This window comes from Mauremys reevesii, linkage group 6 (assembly GCF_016161935.1).
Source record: "Mauremys reevesii isolate NIE-2019 linkage group 6, ASM1616193v1, whole genome shotgun sequence".
NCBI classification, from domain to species: domain Eukaryota; kingdom Metazoa; phylum Chordata; order Testudines; family Geoemydidae; genus Mauremys; species Mauremys reevesii.
The window spans coordinates 122,314,326-122,331,870 of NC_052628.1; the positions used below are offsets into that span (position 1 = coordinate 122,314,326).

General features: G+C 52.3%; 1 protein-coding gene and 1 pseudogene across 1 annotated transcript in view; one reads left to right on the plus strand and one right to left on the minus strand.

The window, feature by feature from the left end:
- The window catches only part of LOC120407568 (ras-related protein Rab-17-like), a 218,671-nt gene that overhangs the window by 7,390 nt on the left and 193,736 nt on the right, over positions 1 to 17,545 (plus strand). The window lies entirely within an intron of this gene.
- On the minus strand, positions 1,658 to 14,765 carry LOC120407569 (annotated as a pseudogene).

Here is a 17,545-nt window from a genome sequence, read left to right on the forward strand (position 1 = left end):
GCTGGAACATTAGACTGGAAGAGTTTGCAACAAAAACAGTATGCAGCATTCTGGGTTTCTGAGTACATAAGCCGTGGCTGGGCTTTCTCCCTGGGCTTTTGTTTCCCCGCAGGCTGCACGGTGGGGCTCTCCATGGTCATTAGAAGCAGAGGCCAGTGGGCAGCTCTCAGCACCCAAGTTGCTCCCCCAGAGGACAGAGCAGCCTCCTGCCTCCTTCTGTGCTGCCTGCCCAGCAGCCCCCTTCCTCGCCCGCTCCAGCCCTCTCTGCCCCGGAGCCGCCTGAGAGCGCAGCCAGGGGAAGCGCCGGCCGGCTGGGGGGGCAGCTCGTGTTCCTTCCCTCCTGGGGAACGTTCTGTGCCTGCTGAGAGCCCCTTCCCCCACTCGCCAGGGGTCCCGCACGCTGTCTCCTGCCACAGCCCCACAAGCCAGGCTCTGCAAAGGGGCTGCCTGCCGCCCAAGCTGGTGCCTGCTGCCGCGGGAGCCGCCACTTCAGGGCTGGGTAACAGGCTGCCACTACCCCCCCGCCCGCAGTAACCAGGCTGTTAGTGTCCGGTCACTACGTCTGACCGAACACGCCAGGTTCCCTTTTCAGCTGGACTTTCTGGTCAGAAACCGCATACCTGGCAACCCTCATTTCTGATTCTGTGCTAGCAGCTGCGTATTGCTCCCACTGCCAAACGTGGTGCGTGACTCGTATCCCCCTTTTCCAGAGGCGCTTGCAGCCCCACTGAAGCCAATGGCGCTAGGCCGAGTTTCACCCGCAGCGGATCTGGCCTACTCCGCAGTGTTTCTCAAGTACCGTAGCGCAGCCTGGCACTCCGGGCTGGCTGCCGGTGGGCCGCGGACGGCAGGATAGCAGCGGGGAGCTCAGCCCAGCCAGCTCAGTGCGGGGCAGCAGGCATGCAGTGTTTAAAAGGAGAGCAGGGACATTGGACAGTTTGGTGGAAGGGGAAAGTCAGGCCTACGTGGATTCAGCAGAGGGTGACCAGATGTCCCGATTTTATAGGGACAGTCCCGATATTTGGGGCTTTTTCTTATATAGGCTCCTATTACCCCCATCCCCGTCCCGATTGTTCACACTTGCTGTCTGGTCACCCTAATTCAGCATCTTCTAGACTTTTAAGCCAGAAGGGACCATTAGATCATCTGGTCTGACCTGACTAATAGGCAAATCTCATGCAGAGCGGCAGGGGTGGCCCGCAGTGAGTGACTAACAGAGCTGGGAATTAGAGACGCCAGCTCAGGCCTCAGCAGAGCAATAAGTGTTTGTTGTCCTAGGAGGTGGGTGGAACTGCACAGATGCACAATGGCAAGATGGCTGCCATCTGGACTGCTGCAAAGCCAGCTGTGTGGGGCCTGCTGAAATGGTCATCTTGATTCGCCGGCGTATTACTCCTGCTGGCATGACACATTGGTCAGGGGAGTAGGGCCAGTTATATTCCACCTGCTTTCAGATGGATTCAGAATCCAGACTAAAACGCTGGCTCCTCTGCCCGGTGATCACATCAAAAGACTTTATTGTGTGGAAGAGAAATTGTTCAGGAAGAGAGACTCAATCTCAGGGGAAAGTGACGCCACTCGGTTCTAAAGATCCTACGGCCCAGGAGAGTTGAGACAAGTCTGATACGTTTCAAGTCACAGCAGACACGTGCCGGGCTCGGTTTCTCAATTTTTTTAATTATTTTTTTGGTTTGTATAAAAGAGCCCATGTTCTAGGAAGATAATTAACATGGGAATTTGTATTTCTTTCCCCCAGCAATTTTCTGGCACAAATCATGTTAGATTTAAGAGCAAAAGCCAGAGATGGGGACAAATGGGGAACAGGGGAGAGAAAAAGAAAAAACAGACAAGAGGGAAATTGTCTGCAAAAATACTGGAGTTAGCAACTGCTCTTTGGTTTCTATCATTTATAGCCACAAAGATACTTTACATTGAAATGAGACCAAACATTTTCATGTGCCTAGAAGAGAGGCTGGGATGTGGAAGGGAGAGAGGAGAAGGGTCTTTTCTTATCATCATTCAAATTCATTCTTTGTCTTGGCCATTTCATTCATCTTGAAGGGATTCACTGCTTTGTTCTAGAGGGAAGCAAGCTTGCCTGTGTCCATAGCCCGACTTCCGGGAGCTCTCCACGACAGCTCTCCTTCCTGGTACACGGGTCTGATTCCACACCCCGTGTACCAGGAAGGGTCGATATCAGGGTCTAGAAGGCAAAGGCCAGGAAGTCTTTAGAACGTGAGGCTGAGGACTAATTCTCCTGAGCATGTGTCACAGCCACCTGCTTGGGATGGAGAAGGAGGGACTTCCCGAGCTAAAACCATGGACTGGTCCAGCTGGAGTTAAAGCTCCCAAGCTCTAGGCTGTGATCGCTCATATCCTCTGTGGCTCAGGCTCAGGCCCCAACCTGTAACATACACTTGCCAGTGGTTGCACCTGCCTTGTCATTGCCGGTGGTGAGCAGGTGGCATGGCCTTCGCTTATTTTAAAATGACAATGTCTTTTGCACAGGAGGGAAGGGGGTAGCCATACAGAGGACTGGGTGACTCAGGGCACTGGGAATGGGGTGCAACCCTCTTCCCCTGTCTGGTTCCCGTTGTGCCAGGCCTATGGAGAAGCACAGGACTCGATTCTCCAGGGACTGCCGTCCAGCCCCTTTCACAACCACCGCTAAAAACCAACAGCAGGCACCCTGAGCCAAGCAGCGCAAACAGGGCCCTGCTGGGGTGACGGGAACCAAGGGCCACATTCCTTTTAAATCAGTGGGGCTCTCCTGATTCACAGCCGCTGAGGATCTGGCCCATGTGCTTAGTTCTCTGGCTCTGCAGTGACTCACTTGCTGACATGCGACCTGTGCGTCCTCGCGGCAGTTAGAACATGGGCTTTGTGCTATGAGCACGTGGGGCCCTGTCATCTGAGACTGCCAACAGCCCGGTGTGTGTATAGGCTGCCCCACCACCAGAGCACCAGGCAACTCCATTGCCCAAGCTAATTCAGGTGGGCTGGGGAGTCAGGAGAGCTGGGTTCTAACCCTGCCTGTCACCTCGAGAAAGTCACCGCCCCTGTGTCTGGTGTGTTTATATTGCAAACTCCTTCAGGAAGGGCTGTTACTGCCAGGGGTGTGCCTGGCGCTTAGCACAGAGCGGCCTGATCGCGTCGGGTGCCACCGGGTGCTGCCGTGACACACGTTGTAGGAAGAGATTTGCTGGACAGGCTGATTAAAAACTGCAAGTTTTTGAGTTCTGCTGTCTGGAAAGTTCCTCTAGACTTTTCCTGGCTCATGGAATCTTCAACGCGGCTGGGCCAGAAAACTCCGTCTGTTGGCCCTTTGTAGGCCTTGCTGGGGAGAACGGCCTTCGGGGTGGGCGGGAGGAAGGGGGTGAAAAGATGTAAGGAATTGTTTTAGAGTGTCTGAAGTCTCTCTAAAGGACCGTTTTGAAGTCCAGCTCCTGGACTGAGCCAGAGCAGAGTGGCTGGCTGAGGGGGAGGATGGATTGGGTTGCAGAAGATGAGAGTGAAAATGCAGAGGCAGGAGGGGGAAGCTATGGGGAGCAAGAGGGGGATTCTGGAAGGACAAGATCAAAGCCTAGATAATGAAAGGACAGAAAGCTCAGCCATCTCACGCTGCAGCCTCTAGCCTTGCAGTGACCCGCAATGTTGCACGTTCACCGGCAGAGGGCGCTGCTACACAGGCCCGAGCACACAGTAACTAGCAATGACAGCCTTAACCCAGAGGCCTTTTCAAAAACTTTTGCTGCATTTGAACAACTCCACGTGTTTGGGGTCAGGTTGGGACAAGTCCTTACACAGGTGTGTGCGTGCGTGCAAGGAGACCCTGCTCCTGCCATGCCAGGCCCATGCCCGGCTGCGGTCAGTGTGCACGGGGAGATACAGGGAGGAGGCAGAGTGGCTTGAGGTGCTCTGAGTGCGGGCAGACTTCATACGCGCACAGCCCTGCTCCTGCACCTCTGCACTACACCCTGTTCAATGCCTGGGCGCTCTGGAGACTCTCCACCCTGTGACTAAACCAGGCTCTGAACATAGGCTACCATGGGAGAGAGACAGGAGAAGCCTCTCTATTAAACACTGACCCTGCCATGCCACCCACTGATACCGTCACCGACCTCCTAGGCTCTTCTGTGCTGGGTCCAATTATCTGGGGAGGGCAGAGATAACGGGGGTGGGGGGCAGCAGAGCCATTTGGGGTGGCTCTGCGCCAGTCTGCACCAGCTGAGGAGCTGGCCTGGCTGCTGCAGTTACAGGGACTTACTCCTGATTTCCATGGATCGCTCGTGGAGTCGGCATTCGGCTTTGGGCAGGGCCAGACAGATGAGCAGCAGGTACATGAAGCAGGCAGCCAGCAGTTTCATTCCCTTCAGCTCCCCCAAGGCTTGTGGCTGGTGCCGGAATTTAGCAAGGTGTGAGTCCAGCCTGCAGAAACAGAGACCAGGAGAGTTAATGAGACCTCATCTTGGGTGGGGGTGGGGTGAGCAAATCAATCCACTCTCTGGAGAGACACTCACTGAATAACAGGAATTACAGCTGTTCCCAGGAAACTGGAGGAAACATGGAAGTGCCAACGTTTTGAAACGGGTTTTTGTTCCAAATTGGACTGAAAAGCTGAAATTGCCCGCAAAATAAAAAATTCCAAGATTTTTTTAAATTTGGAACCATTAAAATGTTTTGTTTAGTTAATGTCAAAGCAATACACACTATTAAACCATCAATCTTAAATACATTACAATTAACGGTTTAATATAAAAGTCAAAACGAAACAAATGAAAATGAGGAGATTCAAAACGCTGTGTTTTGACTCTATCAATATGAACCACTTCAACATTATCGAAACAAAACCAGAAAGTCAAAACGGTTCATTTTGGTTCTTTATGCATCTAAAATGTTGTCAGAATTGACACATTCCCGCAAAATAGTTGGACTTTGACAAAACTGCATTTTCCAATGGAAAAAAGGTTCCCCTGAAAGTGTTTTGCCAAGCACCAGTGGGAACGGATGCATGATCAGCATTGTCAACCACACCTTAGTCATTCAAAAGTCATGAGTCAGGTCCCCCCAATCATGAGATTATGATCATAATATACATATATATCTATATATACACAAACAAACATGTTTCTTTTTATTTGTCAGTCTGGTTTCTGAGCTGCTACAGTGCACTTGGGTTATATTTTCAAGCTTTTCTCCTCAGCCAGTAGATCGAAAAACCATTTTTGATGAAAGCCAAGACTCTCGTGCGATCTCTGGATTCCGAAACCTGGATTCCGAAACCCTGGCTTGCCTGGGTTCTGGAGTCTGGGCTAAGCCAGGCCGGAGTACAAGAGGAGCCTCACCTGAGCGGATGCAGGTGATTTAATATAAGAGGCAGCAGGATGCGGCAGGTGTGTGGCTGGCTGAGAGGGAGGAAGGAGCAGGAGGGCAAGCAAAGGAGCCAGAGGGCTGAGACCTGGCGGCTTTGGGTACAAGACTCTCTGGAGTGCTTAAGGGGCCCATAAGGGGCTGCTAGAGGCAACACACTGCAGAGGCATCCCTGGCCACAAGGGGGCGCTTCGGCCGCAGCAACACTCTAGGGCAGCAAAGGGCAGTGAAAGGACTGCAAGCCGTACCACCAGAGTGACACAGGCACCGATGCCTTGAGCTGGTAACTGCATCTGTGACATGGGTCCAAGGAGCTGGCTGGGGTAGAGGCGGGGGGGTGGGGGGGGCAAAGGGGGCAGTGGGCAGGCCAGCATTGTCCCACCCATTTGCATTGCTCATGGCAGAGATGTAACACAGCCAGGGCTAATAAGTTTCTGCTGCCCATCCATCCGTAAAGCCGCCGAGTAGCTGCTGGCTTTGGAAGTCCTGGCAGTGCAGCCACTGGGGAGATCCATCACCTTTGCTCCCTCCATCAGGGGTTTTGGTGCGAGTGAATGCCCTGGGCCCAGAGTTTTGAGAGTACTCTGCCCTGGAGATGATTGAGCCCTGCACCAAAAGCTACATATTTTGAAGGCACCAAGGACCATAAAAACTCTCTGAGCCCTCGTCATCTCTGGCCTCGATCCTGCAACCTCCTTTCCAGGCCTCCCCGACAGCCAGGTCAAGCCCGTCCCTCCTGTCTGACGGCTGGGATTGTCTTCTGACCTTGTAGCTATGACCACGTCACCCTGCTTCCCTGCAGTCGGTTAAACGTCTTGTTCTCACTGTTAATGTCGTTCATGGCTCGGCTCCTTACCTGCGCTTCTTTTTGTCTGGGCCTACTACCTCCACTCTGCCGACGATGCCGCCCTCTGAGCACAGTTAGAGGCATGTCAAGATCTTAAGGATCTTAAGGATCATAGAACAACTCTCCCCCTCCGTCCATCTCCTGATGTGCTACCTGGAAAAGCTTGAAGTCAAGGAACAACCGCAGCCACTATACTGTCCTAAGCAGACTGTCAATTCCCAGTGTGTGTAGACTCATAGACTTTAAGGCCAAAAGGATCATCTAGTCTGACCTCCTGCACATTGCAGGCCCCGCAACCTCACCCACCCAACTCCTGTAATATTTATGAAGCACCAACAAAGTGCTTTGCCTATAAATGAAATACTCCTGTCATCCTCCCTACCCCCTCCGCTGTTTATTTTTCTGCCTTCCTCTCTAGGAGCAAGGGGTGAACTCCTGCCCCTCTGGCCATGGTTACTGGAAATGGGAACAAAATGTTTTCCTCATTCCATAAAAGTATTTCAATATTTAAAAATTTTTCCCCATCCTGACTCGGGATGAGAAGTCAAAATCTCAAAAATTTCCTAAACTGAAAATTTGAAAAAAAAAATCAGTTTGGGTCAATCAAAATGTTTCATTTTGATCATTTCAAAGTGTTTTATTTCAGTTTTGACTCTTAATTTCTTTAACTATCGCTAGCTGAAATTTTGAAATGAAAAGTTGTTTAGGAATCAGAACTTTTCATTTCAAAAAATGCTAAAATGAAACATTCTGAACATTTTCAAAAAAAGTCAAGTAAAGAAATTAATCAAAACTGACCCTTTTGCATGAGAAATTTTGGTTTTTGATAAATCAGCATGTTCTGATGAGAAACACTGAGTAAAAACCATTCCCGACTAGCTCTGATTGCTCTTCCTTTTTGTATACTCCTTGGTGAATGACCATAAGACATTGTAAGAAAAGAATTGCTTTGAAAAGCTTCTTGGTCTATTACTTCTGTTCATTGTTATTTTCTATCCAAGTTACTGACCTGCTTAAAACACTGAAGTGGTTCAGAAATAGACAGATGTCTTCAGCCTAGGAAATAAATGACCAAGGAATCATGCGTGAGGAGTCAACACAAGTGTAAGTGTTCATTGTAACCTACAGTCTCAGTGCGAAGTCCTACTACCTTGTTAATTCTTTCCCTAGCACATCAGAGAGGGCGTTTTGGAAGACATTTCTTATTGGTGTGAATAAAAAGGAAACTCGTGCTGAGGGGTGCGGGGGGAAGGCCGGCTGTCATTTAATGAAGCAATGGTTAGAAAAATATAGGGGAAGCTGTAGGGGATCCAGGCTCTGGCCCAATGAGTCCACGTGCATGACTAAGGCCAGCAGAACTTGAAGCTGGATTGGCTAGTGGTGAGACCATTGGGCTGGGGCCCAGAACTGGTAGATTTCTGGTTCTGGTTCTATCGCTGACCCTTGCCAGGCCCTTACTCTCTTTAGTCCTCACTTTCCTGTCTGTCAAACAGGTATCACAATACTTCCTGGCAGCAGGTTCTGAGGCCTAATGAATGTTTGTTAAGCAGGCTGAGATCCTTGGGGGGTGGGCGGGGCTGTACACCCGCAAACTATTGGTCTGAATCATGCTAGGAAATCCATGTAATTGGATGATGCCATGAAGGTGTTCGGTGGGGACGGCTACCTACTGAAAGCTGTGCCTGGGGAAGGAACCACGCAGTTCCCAGTGACACCAACGACAACTGTCAGACTCCTCCTGCACCCCTACGTCTGACACTGCAGACACTGGAGCTCTCGGGCCCAGCTCAAAGCCCACTGGGAGTCTTTCCAGGGATGTCAGCAGGCCCTTAGAGGGCATCCTAAGAAGGGTTTCAGGTGCCTTAGTGAAGGGTTGGAAGTCAGGTGCTTTAGGACTTGTCTGCACTTGAAATGCTACAGCAGCACAGTTGTTGTGCCGCTGTAGCGCTTTGGTGTAGACGCTCCCGATGCTGACAGGAGAGATTCTCCCATCGGTGTAGTTAATCCACCTCCCTGAGAGGTGGTAGCTAGGTTGATGGTTCCAGCAACCTAGCACTGGCTACACCATTAATTCCTATGAACTGCAGGAGCACCCCTTTGGGAGAGCAGGATGAGTCCCATGACAGAGCCACACAAGCCCTGACTCTCACACCTGTAACTGGCCGAGCCGTCAGTGGATGGCGGTCCTAGGCTCGATTTGCGTTTACTCCGATGCCTCCCACCACCGAGCTGGTGTGTGGTTTCAATTTGTCAGCGTGATTTACTCTGACAAAGTCACATAGCCCTTCCCCTTGCTGGGAATCACCCTGGGACTCCAGGTAGAAACGAAGTGACTCTGTTTGGCAATCTCTTACCAGAAAGGCCAGCTAATTGCAGTTATAGCGCTGCCAGCAGGCTGCTGAGTTTGAACCTTATAGCAGCAAATATCCAATGGAAGGAAATGTGCTAATCGTTAGAGAACATTCTGTTCATCCACACCTGTTCTTTTCCCCTGGGCTGTATCACCATTGATAGCCTCACGGTTTCTCTCCTGCATGCGGCGATAATTGTACATGAAGTTATGCACCCGCCGCTGGGTGCACTCCATTTTAAAATGTGAAATTCTGTTCTACAGATAACAGATGCATTCTGGAACCTTGGGAGAGACGGACTCCGAGCACTGAGGCTTCTTCACACCCCTTATGGCACAATTTCCACCATTCTCAATGTTTCAGATGTTCTTAGCATGTTCTTAGCCATTTCCCCCTGAAAAGTGCGAGACCTGAACATCCAAGCCAGGCTCTGAAAATCAAAGGGCTTTTTACATCAGCAATAAAGATTCTGCCATCAAGACCTCCAGAATTTGGCAATTCTGCTGCTGATACAACAGACAGAAGAGATTCCACCTTGCTTTTCCAGAGCTGGCTCAATCTGCAGTGGGAACTTCATGCAAAAACTGGGTCAGCGAAGGAAGCAGGTGTGACCTAAGACACACAGGGCACAGTTTTTAACACCGAGCGCACCCAGCTGCGGGTGCCTAACTTCATGCACAATCACCATCCTTGCGGGTGATAATACGATCAGAAACTGAACACATAATTTTACTCTTTTCTGGCTTCCCCACTTTTTATTCCAATTGGGTTTTACTAGAGGTTTCATGGGTCTTAAACAATGAGGTTAATATCTGAGTATAAATGCACAGGCTAGATGCCTAACATGTCCAATGTTGTTTTCTTCAACCGCCTGGAATTCAGGAGCTAACCGAGCATGTACAACCTACAAGGGATGAGAGGTATTGTTTCAGATGTTCTTAGCATCGGCAGCAGACTCAGACAAAGTCAGTTTTCCATTGCAGGCCTTTTGAAAATTCTAAGGCTCTGAACTCAATCGACAGAAAATACCTGTTTTGCCATGCAAACAACATTGTAGTAGCGGTTATAGTTCAGTCACGGGAAAACAGAATTAGAAGCCATTTGGATTTAAGCTCAAAGGCTCGCACTGTGTATGGACACTTGCCTTTTGTTGCAGGCTTCATGTACTTTCAGCAAAGAGCACTTTATGGGAAATACTGTTTGCTGAACGTGTAACACTGCTCACATGGATGGATAGTACACAGACATTCATGTGCAGAAAAACTCACACCAAAAACTTCAAACATGCGAACAAGCACATTGCCACAGCACACAAGGGTCACTGCATGAAAACACCTGGCTGCGTCCCCAAGATAACGCATCACACAAGCAAACAAAGAGTGGAGGAAAAACCAGTGGATTCAAATAAGGTGCAGTTCCAACCCCTTCCAGTTTACCTCTGGCTGCGAGTGTGTGGCTGGCACACAGACATGCTAAAGTACTTACTGTGTGTCAAGCAGGAGTTCTGGAGTGCGATGCTGCTTCCTTCCTCCGATGATTGGACTCTGTGAGCCAAAGAGCCCCTGTTTGCCTGTTTTATGCCTTGCCTTAGTCCTGATGTCACAGACAAAGCCAGCCCTGGACAAAGCCAGGGCATTTTCACGTCAGCTCCCCTCCCCATAACCCATTATGTTAATTTGTATCAAATCAAGAAAGGGATTTTCATGACTCATGAGGGCGCCTATTTTATCTTGGGATTCTAATATTTTCTTCATTTGGACAAATCAGATAGCTTGGAAATACGCTAATCGTTCCCCCACGTGGGCCATTATTTCCCACGTAAGGAGCTGGACCTCATCAGGGAGTGTATGTTGTGCAGACGCATTCCACAAGGTGCACACTGGTACGTATCTGCATGTGGTTGCTGAATTAAGCTACAATGGTGTAAATCCCACTTGGTGCTTCTATGTTAGGAGTTTGTATCAGTGTCAATTTCTTTACTGCCGACAAGCCTGTACAGTTCCTACATCCCAAACCTAGGCCCAGGCCCGTCCACTCCATTGGGGTCAGCTCAGCCCTGAGGGGCTCTCAAAGTGTCCAGTTCAGGTACTGACCAGCCCCAAATTTTGTCACCTCCTACCCATCTGGAGCTCCTCAGTCTGGGGCACGGTCGCTGGCTTAGCAGATTGCCCTCTGTCTCTGTGTCCAGTTCAGTCAGTCCATCTCTCTCAGGCTTTCATCTCCCAAAGGGGTGAGGGTGGGGAGGAATCCCCGTCCCTGCTGCTGGAGAAACCCTCACAAAGATGTTGCCGCTCCTGGCAAAGCTCTCAGCACCAGCCTTGTAGCCTGGTGCCACATGCAGTTCATTCCCCTTCCCCTCGGCTACCGGTGTCCTTTTAAATTCTTCCTCCGCTGGGAGCAGGCCCTGCACCTGTTGAGGGCAGGGCACCCCTAGTCCAATACTGGATCAGTGAGGGGCCCATACACCCCATCACCGTGAACAGCGTATCCCCCCTTCCTCCTCCGCAAATCAGCCTGGGCTGACAAAAGCCAAGAGAGTAACATGCCATAAGAACAGCTGGTCCAGGGGAGGAAGCTCATTTAGCCCTGAGACAGAGCCTGCTGGGACTTTTAAGAATCTGTTCTGATAGCATTGAACAGCTTAATCTTTAGCAGAATGCTGCGTGTCTAAGGTATGGCAGAGTAGTGATGCTTAGTGCTACAGAGTAACCACCTTTGTGAGGCCAATAAAAGATAAAGTAGCTACAAAGCTAGAAGCAACTGATTTGAACTAACCCCAAACCTGGGAGGGGAGTTAACATGGAAATAGGGTGACCAGATGTCCTGATATTATAGGGACAGTCCCGATATTTCGGGCTTTGTCTTATATAGGCACCTATTACCCCTTACCCCCGTCCCAATTTTTCACACTTGCCGTCAGGTCACCCTACCTGGTAATGAGAAATGTCTAAGAAAAGCTTAACAAAAAGGGATCAATACATTTGCGAAACCAACGGAAGCTGAAGCTGCATTGTCCGGCACTGGAGGCAAGTGTGACGAAATCACTGCGTGTTTTGCCGTTATCAGGATCTGTTAGACCTACTGGCTGAGTAAGTGAATGTCTCTATCCAACAAGCGGAAAACATGCTGGAGAAGGAGGCCTGTTCGTGTATGTAGCGGCGGGACAAAATGACATGGCTGGGATATTGACCGCCTTTGGAAATCTGTCTTCAGCAAGAGAGACAATGAGAAGATGTTTGGGCAATTAATAAGAAATGGCGACATGTTAGAAACCTAAACAGCAGGTCCTACTTAGCATCAAAGTGGGTCCAAATAGTTAAAATTGCTCCTGCCAGCGAGGCCAGTCCTGCCGTCTGCAATAATGATTTTTCTGTTTGGTTTGCTGATTTTTGTGTGTGTGTGCAAAACTGCCAGTGAAGCAAAAAGTCAGTTATTTGCCCAATACTAAGTGCAACTAAATAGACTCCAGTGGTGAGAGTATCAATTTCCAAGGAGCAATTCCTTTCCTTTCATAACAACCATGGCTATTCTGGTCCGGTAACAGTCAGTATGGACGTGACTGACATCCATGCCTAAGAGCTATTAAAGTTGCTGGGCATCTGGATCCTGAATCCCCACTGCAGCTTGAGATCCCTTCCGCTCTTGCCGCCTGCCCCAGAGCATTTCCCCTCACAGCACCATTTGGCTTTCACTCTTCAGTTGAGTTTCCCGCCACTTTCTCCAGGCTTCTACCCTTTCACTGGTTTTACTTTATTTTTTCTCTTTTATTCTTTCATTTCTTTCCCCCGGTTTGGGTAAACCTACCCTGTACTTGACCCTCCACACCCTCTAACCGCTTCCCACTAGAGCCTCCCTTCTCTCATGACTTGTAGGTCACACTCTGCAGTTTCTGGGTCTCCCTCTCCCAGGCTCCCTGCTCCTGGGGAGCCTCCAGCTTCTCCCCCAAACCCCAAATCCTAATTCATTCTGTGTCCCTGCCACCCCCACATCTGCCTGTCCCCAGCCCGGCTGTTAATTCTCCTCCTCAACCCTCCCATCACTTCTGCCCCAGCCCCTCCCTCAGTTCTGCTCCTGCAGCCCCACGTCTGCCCTCAGGGCCACTCTGTTCCTGTTGTGGGGGGAGGGGGCTGCAAGGTGGAAGTTTTGCCTAGGGCGCAAAATCTCCTTGCACCGGCCCTGCTGTTTGGGCTGCTCCATCCCCAGCGGCAGAGACACAGCAATGAAGGGGCCAGAAGCTTTTGGTGAGGAGGGATCAGAAGAGGCAGGTACCAGCTTTAAACCCCAGAGGGAAGCTCCCTCCCCTAATGCAGCCTCAACGCCCAGGCCAGGAAACAGAGACTTATTGGTACTGTTTGAAGACAGGATACTGGACTATGTGGACCTTTGATCTGACCACTCTGATGTTCTTATAACTAACCGAGCTGTATCTGCCCCCCACTGTAACCCACTAGACCCCAGTCCCCTCCTAGAGCTGGGATCGAACCCAGGACTCCTGGCAGGGTCTCTCCCGACAGAGTTAGTAACAAAGTAGGGATATACAGTCACATTTTAACCAGTGTCCCTACAGTGATTTTCCACAAGATGTCAGACCACGTTAGTATTAGAGCTCAGTGGGTCTAATATCGATTTAATTTTCTTTCTTTTATAAAGGAATTAGATACAGGGCTCCTGCCAGCTCATTGCTAACTTCCCTGCCAAAACACTGGAGTTTTCAGGTGCGCAAGTAGCCCCTGGAATCATGGTTAAATTACCCTCCCCCCACCACCACCATTTGAAATGGGGCTCCTGTGTGCACAGTCCCCTACCGTGCTCCCCCAGAAGAGCTGCATTAACAGGCAACTCTGCAATTGACCCCCAGGCCTCTCTAGTTCCTTGGCCACATGTATCCTGTCCCTATTCTGGCGGCTACTCCGGAAAAAGAGCTCGCCCCTGCTCCCACCTGAGGGACGTGTTGGGTTGAGATCAGCTGATCCAAGCAGGCAGTAGGGACAGAATCTGAGACTTGAAGCTCCTAGAGTGACCTCTTACCTTTATAGACCTGCCCTTCAGCCATCCCGAGCTATTTTCAAGTGTAACGTGATCGTAACTAGACCCATTGGAAACCCTTCACCACACAAGACAAAGCCCGTAGGATTCCTCATTAACTATTTATTTCTCCTCCCCTGGCTCCCTACAGCCACTAGCCACCTTCGAGCTTTCCCTCTTCTCTCCCAGGCTCTGCTCACTTGATTGCAGCAGCTCAGCGGATGGTCCAGCTTTGCTCTTTCACTTCCATTCTTCACTTCTTTGGGGGGCTGCATTTGCAACCGAGCAGCCTGATGGAAATCCCTGAGTCCTCTGTCTCGGCAGGCAGGCCAAGCAGCCAAGGGAGGTTAGCCTGAACTGTCAGGAGTGGAGGCTTGGCCCATAGGGTAGGGTTACCATATTGGAACTGTCAAAAAAGAGGACACTCCATGGGCGGGGGAGTGGTTTAAATGCTCCAGACAGATGCTTCGCAGGTAGGGTTGGGGGCATGTAAGAGTCCGGTGTGGGGGCTCGGCTCTCTCGTGTGTGGCCGGGAGCCAGGCCGCGTCACTACACGGCCTAAATCAGCAGTTCAGTCTCCGAAGGTCCAAGGACTCAGACCCTCAGGCAGGGCTGAGCAGAAATAAACAGTCAACAAAGCCCAAGTCCTCAGTCAGGGTGGGGCAGCAAACAGCAGTTCTAGGCTCAGACCCTCAGGCAGGGGCTGAGCACCCAGAGTCAGTAAAGCCCTAGCCCTAGTCAGGGTGGGGCAATAAACAGTAGTTCAAGGGACTCAGCTACTTAAGCAGGAGCTGAGCAAACAATAGTTCAGGGCTCAGATCTTTAAGCAGGAGCTGAGCAGCAATAATAGTTCAGGGCTCAGGTCCTTAAAGCAGGAGCTGAGCAGCAACAATAGGTGAGTCCAGACTTCTGGGTCTGAGCTCTGATGTGAGGGGGAGACTGCCACCCGTGAGGCGGTGGCATGGGGGGACACAGGCCCACCCACTCCACTGTGTCCCAGACCCAGTTAGTCTGCTGCTGTGTCGGTGGGGTCCTGACCGCAACACACCGACATCGGCTCGAAATCTGCAGTAGCCAGACTGGGGTCAGCTACCCCCGGGCTACTTCCCATCTCCCCCTCCATGGGTACCTGCTCATCGCGGGTGTCCGCAGCGGGGTCCCAGACCATGGGCTCCTCGTCGTGATGAGGGCTGACTAGGTCGGGCTGCTCCTCAGGACACGGGTCGGGGGGATGCTCGGGCAGCTCCTCGGGGTAATGGGCTCGGGGCAGGCTCGGCCAGTTCTCCTCTGGATACCGGGCTCGGGGCAGGCTCGGCCAGTTCTCCTCTGGATACCGGGCTCGGGGCAGGCTCGGCCAGTCCTCCTCAGGGTACCGGGCTCGGGGCAGGCTCGGCCAGTCCTCCTCAGGGTACGGGGCTCGGGGAAGGCTCGGCCAGTTCTCCTCAGGGTACGGGGCTCGGGGCAGGCTCGGCCAGTTCTCCTCAGGGTACGGGGCTCGGGGCAGGCTCGGCCAGTCCTCCTCAGGGTACGGGGCTTGGGGCAGGCTCGGTCCAGCAGGAGCTCGGTCAGGAGCGTCTGTCCTCTCCAGCCGCCGGGCTGCAACTGAGTGCTGGGCCAGGGCTTTTATACTTCCTGTCCCGCCCCTTGACTTCCGGGGGGGCGGGGACAGGTGGCAGTGGCTCCGCCCACTGTGGCAGCTGTTCTGGCTCCTCCCTCTCGGGTGCGGCCGGGAGCCAGGCTGCCTCACTACACGGCCCCCCCCTCAAGGCTGGCTCCCGTGCAGCGGGGTCAGCCCCTTCCATACCCCCCAGCCGGGAGAGGAAGTCCGCGTTAGCATGGTCCTTCCCGGCCCGATGACGCACAGTGAAGGCATAGGGCTGCAGGGCCAAGTACCACCGCTGCAGCCGCATATTATGGTCCTTCATGCGAGCCAACCATTGGAGGGCGGAATGGTCGGTGACCAAGGTGAAGGGGGCTCCCAGGATGTAATACCTCAGGGCTTCACAGGCCCACTTCACAGCGAGGGCTTCCTTTTCGACCACTGCGTAGTTTTTCTCTCGGGGGAACAGCTTCCGGCTGATGTAAAGAACCGGATGCTCTTCCCCCTCTACTTCTTGGGAAAGGACGGCCCCGAGTCCCACTTCCGAGGCGTCTGTCTGTAAAACAAATGTCCGGTGGAAATCAGGACTATACAAGTCCGGCTTGCTGCAGAGACTCGTTTTGAGTGTCTGAAAGGCCTCGTCGCACTCGCGGGTCCATTTCACCTGCCGCGGGCTATCCTTTGTCAGGAGCCCCGGTAAGGGGGCGGCAATTGCCGCGAATTGAGGAATAAATCGTCTGTAATACCCTGCCAGCCCCAGAAACTGGCACACCTGGCGCTTCGTGGCTGGCGGGGGGCAGGTTGCGATGGCCTGGACCTTGCCGACAAGAGGTTTTACCTGTCCATGCCCGATAGTATACCCCAGGTACGTGGTCTCTTCTCAGCCGATGCGACATTTCTTAGGGTTGGCTGTTAACCCGGCCTTCCGCAGGGACCTCAGGACGGCTGCGACCCTTTCTAGGTGGTTCTCCCACCGAGGACTGTAAATGACCACGTCATCTAGATAGGCGGCCTCGTAGTCCTGATGTGGCTGGAGGAGGCGGTCCATTAGGCGTTGAAAGGTGGCCGGAGCCCCATGGAGGCCGAAGGGCATCCGGGTAAACTGGTATAGGCCAGTGGGTGTGGCGAACGCAGTCTTCTCCCTGGAGGCTGGTTCCAGGGGGATCTGCCAGTACCCTTTGCTTAGATCAAGGGTGGTGATATAGCGGGCCTCCCCTAAGCGGGCCAACAGCTCATCTATCCGAGGCATGGGATAGGCATCGAACTTGGAGATAGCATTAACGCACCTAAAGTCGATACAGAATCTCTGTGAGCCGTCGGGCTTCGGTACCAGCACTACAGGGCTGCGCCACTCATGTTGCGATGGTTCAATCACCCCTAGATCCAGCATAGCTCGTACCACCTCCTCAACGACCTGCCTCCTGTGATACGGCAAGGGCCTGGTCGCGCCCCGGATCACCACCCCAGGCTCCGTCTGGATCCTATGGTATACCAGGGTGGTGTATCCCGGTTGGCCCGTAAAGGTGTGGGAAAAGGCTTGCAAGAGGCACCGGGTCTGCTTGAGTTGGTCATCTGTTAGGGTCTCCCCGAGCTGCGGTTCCCCGGGGTCCTCTGTATGGGCTACCTGGGGTCCTAGCTCAGGTTCTGGAGGGTAGGGGTTGATCGGGAGACCTTCATGTTCCTGCCAGGGCTTGAGGAGGTTGACATGGTACCGTTGGGTCTTCTTTTTCCGGTCCGGCTGATTGATTTCATAATTAACCGGGCCCACCTTCCGAACCACCTCATATGGCCCTTGCCACCGGGCCAGGATCTTCGATTCACTGGAGGGAAGGAGGAGTAATACCCGGTCTCCGGGATGAAAGTCCCGAGTCTGGGCGTCCCAGTTATAAGTCTGGGCCTGCGTGTCTTGGGTGGCTTTCAAGTTCTCCTGCGCCAGGGCCCCCGCCTGCTTAAGGCGCTCCTGAAGCTGGAGTACGTACTTTAAGAGGCCCTGGGCCGGCGATGGGGCTTGCTCCCAGGTTTCCCTCATGAGATCCAGCAGGCCCCGAGGTCGCCGACCGTACAGCAACTCAAAGGGTGAGAACTTGGTTGAAGACTGGGGGACTTCCCGCACAGCCAGGAGCAGGGGTGGAATGAGCTGGTCCCATCGGCTAAGGTCCTCCTGGGGGAACCTACGCAACAGCTCTTTCAGCGTCCGATTGAATCTTTCAACCAGCCCATCTGTCTGGGGATGGTAAACGGACGTCCAGAGTTGCTTTATCCCCAAGAGTTCACACACCTGCTGGAGCAGCCGTGACGTAAAGTTGGTCCCCTGATCCATGAGGATCTCCCGGGGCAGGCTGACACGGGCGA